Here is an 11,213-nt window from a genome sequence, read left to right as displayed (position 1 = left end):
GGAAATATTTATGTTTCTTTCTTGAAGACAACTTTAGGACCCCATACACTGAAAAATTGACCAAATTCTTTCCTTTGTCTTGAACCTTGTAAGAGTATCAAATTTAATGGACCATTTTAATAATGTACATCTTAACTCTTCCTATCCCATCATAACTTATGGAATAAAGTCCTTCTTTCCAAAAAAAAAGTGTCAATTTCAACATTTGATGACACCTTATACCTCAGTGTTACTATAGTTGAGAATTTCTTTATTTTAGTAATATTAGGAAATTCACTTAATAGGTGTATAGGAATTAAACTTTTAGCAAATTGTCACAACCCGAAACTCCCTTCGAGCCCGTGACAATCGTCACGATGCCCCGATCGACACTCGTTACCTAGAATGTCAACCGGAACCTCGCAAGGCTTTAATATCAGCTTATCATTTTCCCTGTGAGTAACTGTTGCCAATTGCCATGTTCTAAAATATTTTAAACTGTTTCCAACTTAAAACAAATAAAATAATAATTTTCGTCTCATAGGGGTTTTTTGGTCATTTTTCTCAAAAATTTTGAAACTGACTAAAATGTAATATACAAGTACAAAACATATAGTTCATAATCAAAATGAGTTTAAAAGTCTAAAATCTTCATTTAAAACAAAATTATGCTTATTTGGATATAATAGAAAAATAAAAGAAATATTAAGTAAAATATTTTATTTTCTTATAAAACAATATTTTTAGAATACTGCGTAAATAATTTTTTTCACAGCGTAAAAGCAAAATAAATTCCTATATACAGTATACAGATAACTGGAGTATGAAATTTAATTTACAATAACAAGTGAGACCCCCGAATATTCAAAAATAAAAAGGACTGTGAACCTACAGTTTGAAAAATGCAATTCCAATGGTAGTCCTCGATGCAATCAGCTATCTACAGTCTATTCTGAACCTGAAATGGATGAAAATGAAGGTGGTGAGATTATATAATCCTAGTGAGTAAACAAATACCATCTAAAATATCTAAAGTCGAGTAAATGGAGACAGATAAAATAGTTTAACATACTGTATTTCATCACCTTTCAGTTTGTTTCGATAAAATAAAATCAATTCATATAAATCGAGTAATTAACATGGCTTATAACTTTCTTAGAAACTTTGGCCCATGCAAAAATCACTATCATACTCAGTTATCAAGGATACCTTGGCTGAGGGTTATCCCAAACTGAGTTCACCAAGGCTATTAAAAGTTTATACACATAAATCACGTTTTTATTTTGAAAACATAGTCGTTCCTTGGCGTTGGCTGAGTTCCCCCTCACGTGGTGGTTTAGCGTGAAGTGAACTCTAAAGTTATACCTCGGGAGTTACCCTACTCGCCTCTCCAACCTAGGTAAAATATATCAAGATTTCGTGTCCCTCTAATAGGCTGGTCCACAGAAAACCCGCCCCCTGCAGCAGGTTAAATCACCATACAACAAAATTTTGACAGCATGACATGACTAATATAATACTATTTAGCCTGTAAATGTAAAACAGAACAATTTATACAGTTCACAAAAAACACAACCCAGCCAGTCATGCCAACACATTATCATAAGCCATCAATTTAAAATCATAAATTTACAACATCTCAAGTGGTCTCCAATTACTCTATTTTCAAAGCCATCATTCAATTTCAAGACAATTTATAAAATCATTTTGTTTAAACACATTTTATTTATAAAACATAAAGATTTGCCGTTTAAACCCATTTTTCATAAATCACAAAATCGGATAAAAATCACTTTAGATAATTAAGACGATAGTAAGGTTACTCACTATTTCAGGAGTCGAATTTCTATATACTCCGACTATTGATCCTCAGGTATAATTTCCTTGCCCTTATCGGAGGACTCACCACCTTGACACAGTACAAAATCGAGAAACTTACTACATTGGTATTAAATCAAAATTAAACTAATTTAGTCTATTAATGCATGATATGGAATGCAAAATGTTTGATTAATCGCTTAAATGTGATATTCGACCTAAGTCACACTATAGTCGATCTAATCGGTTAAAATCTTCAATTTAACTCCAAATAAATTTCTCTCACTTTCTACACTCTAATTATACCTATATTACCTCAGTGACTGTGAATGAGATTCAATTTATCAGTCCCGAGTCCATAATCACACATGTCTATATGTTGAGCAAAAATTCAGATTTTCACACTAAAATTTTCCATTTAATTTCTAACCTCACCAAACATCAAATATCACCAAAATATTATGAAATATCATCAATTTCAGCGTCAATATTCTCCTTAGAAAATTCGGCCTCTTATGGGTAATGGGAGAAAATGAATTTTTCTTGTTGGCTTTTCTTGCTACACATCACTAACTAACTAAAAACACTAACATAACTTGAAATCAAATCAATCCAACATCATTCTCTCTCCATACCCATTCGGCCAGCCATGAATTCACCATGAAAACATGAAATTTAACCATGAAAAATAAGGAGAAATGCATAAGAAAGGTATATCACAAGTCAATATCAAGAAATTTTACCTTTGATTACTTGATTACTTGAAATCCACCAATTTTCCCTTGAATTTTTCCACCTAGGGTTCTTGTTCTTCTTTTCTTCCTTTGTTCTTCCTTTTGTTTTCCTTTGGCCAGCCATATGAAGAAAATGGGCTGATTTTGTGCTAAATTTAAAGTTAAATAATAAATGGTTATAAACTTGACACATGTCACCATATTATTGGTCCATTTGTAATTTCTTAACTATTAAGTTTTCTCTCTCCACCACTTAAATTCCTTCAATTATCCATGATAATATTAGATAAAATCTATGTGCTGGACAAGTGTCGGTGGTGTAAAATTATAATTTTGCCACTAGGGTGGCAAAATTACCATTTTACCCCTATGCTCCGAAAAAATGTCGAAATTAAAATTTTTCACTTCTCAACCCCAAATCATACTCCAATAAGTCAAATGCGATCAAAATCTTTCAAAAAAATTTCCATTTTGTCCTCGAGTGGCAAAATTACCATTTTACCCCTAGATAGTGAAATTTTCGGTTTGACTCCAAATTGATCCTCGAACTCCAAATCACCATTCTAAGTCATTCTGAGGCTTTAAATTTCTCAATTTCATCTTAAATTCTCTATTTGATCTAGTTCGAGGCTTAGTTCAACTTAGTTATACTATTACGTACACTACTGGCTTTTAACGAATTTCAGAGCTTTCCTAGCATGCAAACATGCTATCCATCACATATATGTCATGACAAGTATTTTATAGAGTCAGGCTTGACATCTTCACCCCCACTTGGATCAACCATATGATCCTTCTTCATGATTGATTTCGACATCCGGTTAAATATTAATATTTTACTATTATTTTATTCTAAAAATTTTATCTTGTCTCCTTAGTTCCCAAAATACCTTATTATGCCTCAATTCACATCCGATAAGCTTTATTTGTCACCATATCAAAGTATGGGGCATTTCACAAATTGCAGATAAAATTTATTAAAAATCTCCCATGCCTCAAAAGGTTTCTTATCATTTTTGGAGGTGACTTAAAAATTTAAACAATGCAACTTAATTAGAATAAATAAGGTAATCAAAATACTCCAAAACTATAAATAAGTATATCCAATAGGTCCAGGCACATCATCATGTAAACACTTGTGGGCTAAATGCATGACATATAATTAGTTACCTTTTCACATGAAAGCGGTCATGAGAATATAACATAACTTTGTAACCTACCACCTTTGGACAAATAAACTACTAGAGCTAGCCAATCCTCACACACATGTTTTAATATACCCTTTAATTTTAATATACAAACACCACCTAGGGGTGAATGAATTTATAGCAAAACTAGTGACATCCTTAAAACATATGAGAACAATAATTTTACAACATTAGCCAATTGGCCACTTTGGTGATTATGAATTAACTAGCATAATGAAACTTCTCCCATAACAGAATATTATTTTATATTACCCATATAAACTTCATGGTATGATTTTATTCACTTCATTATAACCTTAATGGGTATGGGGCATTATACTCTAAAATCATACCTTCACATGTGATATATCCTTATGAGATAGTTAGTCATTAAACTTCATTTATGTCACAAAATAACCTTGTTTCATTGAAAGATTAAAAAAAAAACTATTTTATATGGTTTTAGCTATCAATTTGTAATTTATAACTTTATCCCAAGGGTATATAGAACACACAAATATTTGGGGAGAGTACATGTTACTATTTAACTCAAACATATGCATATTATTTTTCTATCACATGCATTCTAAAATATCTCACCAAAAATATTTAAAATATTTAATTAAATGCACATAAAAATAAATAAATATTAAATGTGTATTAAAAATTTAAAAAATAGCACAACATGCAAAGTTGGGCAAGTAGAGGTAAATTGCCAAAAAATATTTCAAAAAACATGGGCCTAATGGTCCCACGCGCCTAAGGGTGTACAAACGGTTATTTCGGTTAGTTCAGTTTTGGATATCTAATAACCGAACTCTATAAATAACCAAACTAACCGAAACCTAACTAATTCGATTAGTTCGGTTTGGTTTCCGTAAATCGAATTTGAGAAATTTTTTATTTCTTTTGTTTGTATATATTTATTTATGTTGTATTTTTTTAATAAATTAATACTACAAAAATATTAAAAATAATAGTAAAAAATTATAATAAATAAGATGGAGATGGATACTCATATAAACAACAACAAATAATTAAAAACATAGATAAAAACAACAATAAATAGTTTTGAACAAATAACTTAAGTTTAGTTAGTTCAGTTAGTACGGTTAGGAAAATATCAAACCGAAACCGAACCGAATTAATTTTAATAACTGAACTATCCTAACTGAACTAACCGAACTGAAAAAATTAAACTCACTTCGATTTGGTTCAGTTGTTCGGTTCGGTTTGCATTTGCACACCCCTACACGCACCTCATTTGCAACATCCAAGAGTAGGTTTTGCTACCCAACCAATTTTCCTCTTTCTTCAACCTCTAACTAGGTCAGATCCGACCTAGTTGGGTCAAATTCAACCCATTTGGGTCTTTTAGGCCAATTTCTCTCTAATGCTCGACTTTTCAAGTATTTTTGATGAAATTGAATCTCCCAAATCTCAATTAAGACTTTGTTTTATAATACCCATGCATTAAAACTTATCAAAACATCCTAAATCGAGATCAATTAGAGTAAATTTTCTGGTTTCACACTCATTTATGACCTATTTTGATTTTTCTCAGTATTTGACCCAATATACCCCATTTTTATGCAACCAAAACTTATGATTCATCTTTATAACATGTAACAAGTGACTTGTAGAGATAAAATATAACTTAAACACCTAAAAATTAGGGGTTTTAATCAAATCAAGAATTGAGTATCAATTTTGAACCCGAAACTCAAACTTTAATTTCTCTCACTACAGGCCAAATCAAGTTACAATCCATATACCGATTTAATCCTTGTGTTAAAAAGGAACAAAAGCCCTAAACATATTGATAAAATCAATAACCCAAAATTAAATTTCTGAACCCATGAGGATCTCAACTTAACATGACAAATTTATGTCAAATCCAAAGACCCAAGGCAATGCCTAATTTGATAAGATCAATAAATTTAATCCAGCTTTATGGACACAATAACGATTTTAACTCATCAAGAAACTATAAACCAAAGGTAATTTAACAAAATTACATAAAATCAAATTGTTCTTGTCTTAAAATTGTTAAAAACTCATAGCCCTTGAAAAACCCAATTTATCAAATATGATTTCATTTAATTACATAGATATAATTCAACTAAACAACCATATGGCCAATCATATATCAGCAATTAAACATGCTAGGGATCTAATTGCATTATATAGAGATAATTATGCATTTTAATCATTTAATTACATAAATTCGAAGAACCACATAAGACCTTAACACGTAGTCATGATTTATGTAATAAATATGTAAATTTCTAATAGTTCTAAATCCGAACAATGGTAGCTCTAACATCAAATAAAAAACTTTATGTATAAATAATTTATACTAATCCAAGATTTAACATAGCAGGAATTTAGAATACAGAGCGGAGTTGATTTTTTATCCATAATCCATAGTCTAACAATGAAAATAATACTGACCAAATTAACTGCTAGTACTCAATGCACTAAGATCTTCCTCTCTTTTTCTTTATAATTCTTCAATGAGTGAGATCTTTATGTCGTTGTCGACAAGCGAGGGGACTTAACCTTACCTTTATTTAGTGAATCCCTAACCCCACTCATCATAGGATTTAGGATTTCCTATACATGCATACACTGTTAAGCTCACATATAACATTGGAGTCTAACCCACTTTATTAGATAATATTATGGACTATAATATTGTCCCTTTATCAAGACCAAAATATCTTAGCCTAATTTTGACAAAATACAAAAACAAATAATGTAAGTCCACACAAGGATTTTACTAAAAAATAAAACAGAATTTACTCACCATAATAATAAAGTAAAAATTATTATTATTATTACTTTGGCTTAAATGAAATTACACATGATTGTTTTTGTTGTATACATATGTTTTTTAATTTGCATATCATATCTGTAAGTAAAATAGGAAATGTAATGGGCATTAGCACCCCATTATTATTAAAGTTACTCAATCATGTCTCGATACAATTTTTTTTCTCTATAACAATAAAAAGTTATTTAAATTTAACTCAACCAATAAAATTAAGATGAGATTCAAATAAAAATTTTGAGTTCAAGTCATAACACTCCATTTTATGCCTATAATTAAAAAACAGGCAATGTTGCATTTATATATATTGCGTCCACATGACATACATGAATTATTTACGAATAATTAACAAATATTTAATTAAATTAATTTTGAATATTGTTCTAATATTTTTTAATAAAATAATTGGGAAATATATTTATTAGATTATTATTCTAATAATTGAGACAAGATTGAATAAATTCAAATTTAATTTTTTTAAATTTGAATATGGATTATCTGTGTAATAATCCATATATTAATAATAAGGGATAAAGCTCTAAGTCAATTAAGATACAGAGAGATATCCCAATAGAATAGAGATATTATATCTATATAATAATATTACATACAGAAAATTTTCCCAACTAGGGATTTTAACTTTTCTATAAGTAAGAAAATAAAACAAAAATACATTTTCTCTCATTCTCTGCATTCTTGAGGCATCGTCAACAAGGTCCAAGGGTTTTGGAATGTGTAATTAAACATGGAAGACTTTGGTAGCTGCTGAATAACAATCAAAATGAAGAGATTGTTGTGTAACTATTGGATGCATATTTAGAACATGAAGGAAGATTAGTAAAGCAAGTTTTCAATTAGAAAGGGAGAAGAAAATCCATCCAAAAAGATATGCCCATTCTCAGTAGTGGTATTAGAGTAGTTTTGCCTTCTTTTCGTCCTTTTAATTCATGAATTATATATTTATGTGCTTTGCTATGTGTAAACGCATGCTTAATTGTTCATGGTGGGTCTTCGATTGCATATTTTCTATTTGTAAATTTTGTGCCACAAAATCTATGTCAAAATATTCCTTAAGATGCCTAGCACATGCTTATAAAGTTTGGTATAATGTGATGAATCCTAATATGAGTTTTAACATTCTAAAAGTATGTTTTGGATGATGACCCAACATGATTTTGCTTAATTTTGACTACCAATACATGATTTATTATGGATAAATTTTCAATAAAGATCTTCTATGGTGTATTAGCTTTCCATCAGTATATTATATGTGTTTTTTTGCTACATATATTTTAAAAAATTAAACACCAAAATTGGATCGTGAATTTGTTTTTGTTAAATCAAATCATGGAAATCTAGAGTAAAAGAAACAAGCTTCAATCCAGTGCAGCGGGTGCAATGGTCTAGAGCCATGTGGTGCCTTTTAAGTGGCAGCAAATAAAATATAGAATATAATTTGTTTTACGCTAGATTAGAGACTAGATACACATGGTTTCATCGTTAGGTTAGTGAAGCAAGATGCACCCTACCATCAAATGAAGCGCTTAAAAAGAGGGGTCTCATCATGAGATTAGTGAACACATGAAACACCTTTCTATCATGCTAATGCATAGATATAACGGTGTTGTCTTTTGAAAATCAGGCAATTGTGATGGAACCAACCATCACTAAAGTTCAACTATCATCATGGCTCCATGAATGCACGACATGGAAGGAGGGAGGGGGTATAGATCTCGAACACAAGGCCATCAAGGTTGAAGAGATTTTAGCGTGACTAGGAGTCCCACATTCATACGCCATTAAAGTCGTCAGTGAACTACTCTCATGCGCAAGTCTCTAAGAAATAGTGATTCGTTCAGCCACCATCTAGACGAGAATAGTTTAGCGAAGCATCTAATCTGGGCCCTAGACAAAGAGGTGTTTTATGTAATTATTGTAATAAGAGACCTGGTGGACCATGTCATAGGGCAGCGAGATTGTGTTTTGGATGTGGTCAGTCCAGGCATTTAATGAGAGATTGCCCAATGTAGAGGTAAACAGTAGATGGTGACCATGGTTATGTGAGACATATGGCAACTACCACACCCAAAACGACACACACTGGGAGGAATGTTATAAGTGACAAAAGCAATATAATAGCCTCTTTGTCTCGTGGTAGATTGACACAACCAGATTATGAAAGTGGAAGTCAAGCACATGTATTTGTTTTGACATTGCAAGATGCTTAAACTTCCAATGTAATGGTCATAGGTACACTTCCTATATGTGGTACCAAAGGATTAGCTCTATTTGATCTTGGATCAACACATTCCTTTGTGTCCCCACACTTTGTGCTAAAATTTGATCGGTATTTTAGTAACATAGAGAAATCTTTTCTTGTGACTACTCCTTTGAAGGAGATATTTATAGCAAAGTATGTATACAAATCTTGTGTGGCATGCATAAGGGATAAGGACACGTTAGAAGATTTTGTATTACTGCTAACTTTGGATTTTGATGTGATTTTTGGCATGGACTCGTTGATGTCCTATTTGCCAAGGTAGATTGCTACCGCAAATTAGTGAAGTTTAAGTTTCCAAGGCAAACCTCATTTGTGATATACAGGCATGGTAACCCAATGTCCCTGAGAGCTATGTCAGATGTAGCCGCCAAACTGATGCCAAGACAAGAAGGCCAAAAGTACTTAGTGATAGCAAGAGATGTTTCCTTGGAAGAAGGGAGTGTGAATTTCGTACTGGTAGTAGGCAAGTATTCGAATGTATTTTTAGAAAAATTGCCTAGTTTGCCTCCACGAAAGGGAAATTAAATTTTGTATTGAATTGATTTTAGGTACACAATCAATTTCAATGCCTCCTTATCTAATGGCACTAATTAAATTAAGAGAGCTTGAGAGGCAACTAAAGGACTTACTGAATAAGGGTTTTATTTGTCCTAGTGTTTCATTTTGAGGGGCTCCAGTACTATTCGTGAAGAAAAAGGATGGTAGCCTACGGTTATGTATTGATTACCGACAATTGAATAAACTGATGGTAAAGAATAAATATCCACTTCTAAGGATCGATGACTTGTTTCATTAGTTGTGGGGGGTCATGTGTTTCTCTAAGATTGATTTACGCTTGGGATACCACCAATTAAGAATAACAGAATGTGATGTACCCATGACAGCGTTTCGCACACATTATGGACATTATGAATTTTTAATGATGTCATTTGGACTCACCAATGCACTTGCATCATTTATGGATTTGATGAACAAGGTCTTTTAGGCATATTTTGATAAATTTATGATCGTGTTCATAGACGACATATTGGTGTATTCTAAGAGCCCAGAGGAACATGCATAACATTTAAGAATTATGCTACAGACCTTGAGAGAGCATCGATTGTATGCTAAATTTTCAAAATGCGAGATTTGGTTAAATAAAATCAGTTTCTTGGGACACGTGGCCTCTGAACAAAAGGTGCCAGTGGATCCCAACAAGGTAGAAGCTATGGAGAATTGGCCGAGGCCAACGTTTGTAATGAAAGTCATAAGTTTTCTAGGCTTAGCTGGATATTTCAGATGATTTGTGAAAGATTTTTCTAAGATTGCATCTTCTTTGACAAGACTAACCCAAAATAGAGTTAAGCTTGATAGGTCTGATGCATGTGAGGCCAGTTTCTAAAGGCTTAAAGCCTATTTAACTTTTGCACCTATGTTAAGCTTGCCATGTGGATCCAGAGGCAACGCATCACGAGTTGGATTGGGTTGCGTGTTGATGCAACAAAGAAAGGTCATAGCATATGCCTCCTAACAATTAAAGAGGCATGAACAAAATTACCCTACGCACGATCTAGAGATGGCAGTAATCATATTTGCCTTAAAAATTTAGAGATATTATTTGTTTGGAGAGACCTACAAAATATATACAAACCATAAAAGCTTGAAGTATATATTTTAGCAAACAGATTTGAAATTAAGATAGCGTAGGTGGTTAGGATTATTGAAAGATTATGATTGCACCATACTCTACCACCGTGGGAAAGTGAATGTGGTAGCAGATGCTCTAAGCTGGAAGTTGATGGGGAGTTTGGCACATGTAAATATGGAGCAACAATCTTTGGTGCAAAGTTTGTATGATTTGGGCAATATGGGAAAGCACTTGGAGATTAATAACTTGAACACCTTGTTGGCACATTTTAGAGTACAACCTATGATATTAGAACAGATTAAGAATGCTTAGGATCAAGATGAATATATGATAAAAATATTTGGAGATATTACCAAAGATAAAGCTCAAGACTTTATATACGGCACAGATGGTATAATGAGATATCGATCATGAATTTATGTGCCAAATATGGATAACTTGAGGAATAAGATTTTAGGAAAGTCACATGTGGCAGCCTACGCGATACACCTTAGAGGCATAAGAGGTATCATGATTTGAAGTTTGTGTATTGGTGGCCAGGCTTAAAGAGAGAAGTGGTTGTGAAATACCCCATACTTTCATATGGTGATAAATAAAGTTGATCGAATGCAAATTGAAGTCAATTAAAATGTTTAAAAGTGATAAAAGACGAAAGGAGTAGTTTAGGATAAAATATTTTGCAAGTGAGAAAATAATAAAAAAATAATAATAATTTTATCGGAGGAGAATTTGTGAGATAAAAGGCGATTTG

General features: G+C 32.0%; 1 long non-coding RNA gene across 1 annotated transcript; it reads right to left on the bottom strand.

Moving 5' to 3' along the window:
- LOC108661696 lies at positions 896-2,579 on the bottom strand. The gene is made up of 3 exons (XR_001927466.1): positions 2,541-2,579; positions 1,807-1,888; positions 896-937 (listed from the first exon to the last, which is right to left on the bottom strand). It is a non-coding gene; the product is annotated as an uncharacterized LOC108661696 (long non-coding RNA).

The sequence above is a fragment of the Theobroma cacao genome, chromosome 4 (assembly GCF_000208745.1).
Source record: "Theobroma cacao cultivar B97-61/B2 chromosome 4, Criollo_cocoa_genome_V2, whole genome shotgun sequence".
In the NCBI taxonomy this organism is placed as follows: Eukaryota; Viridiplantae; Streptophyta; class Magnoliopsida; order Malvales; family Malvaceae; genus Theobroma; species Theobroma cacao.
Note: the sequence above shows the minus strand (reverse complement) of the source record. Positions and strands in the feature narration are given on the sequence as shown.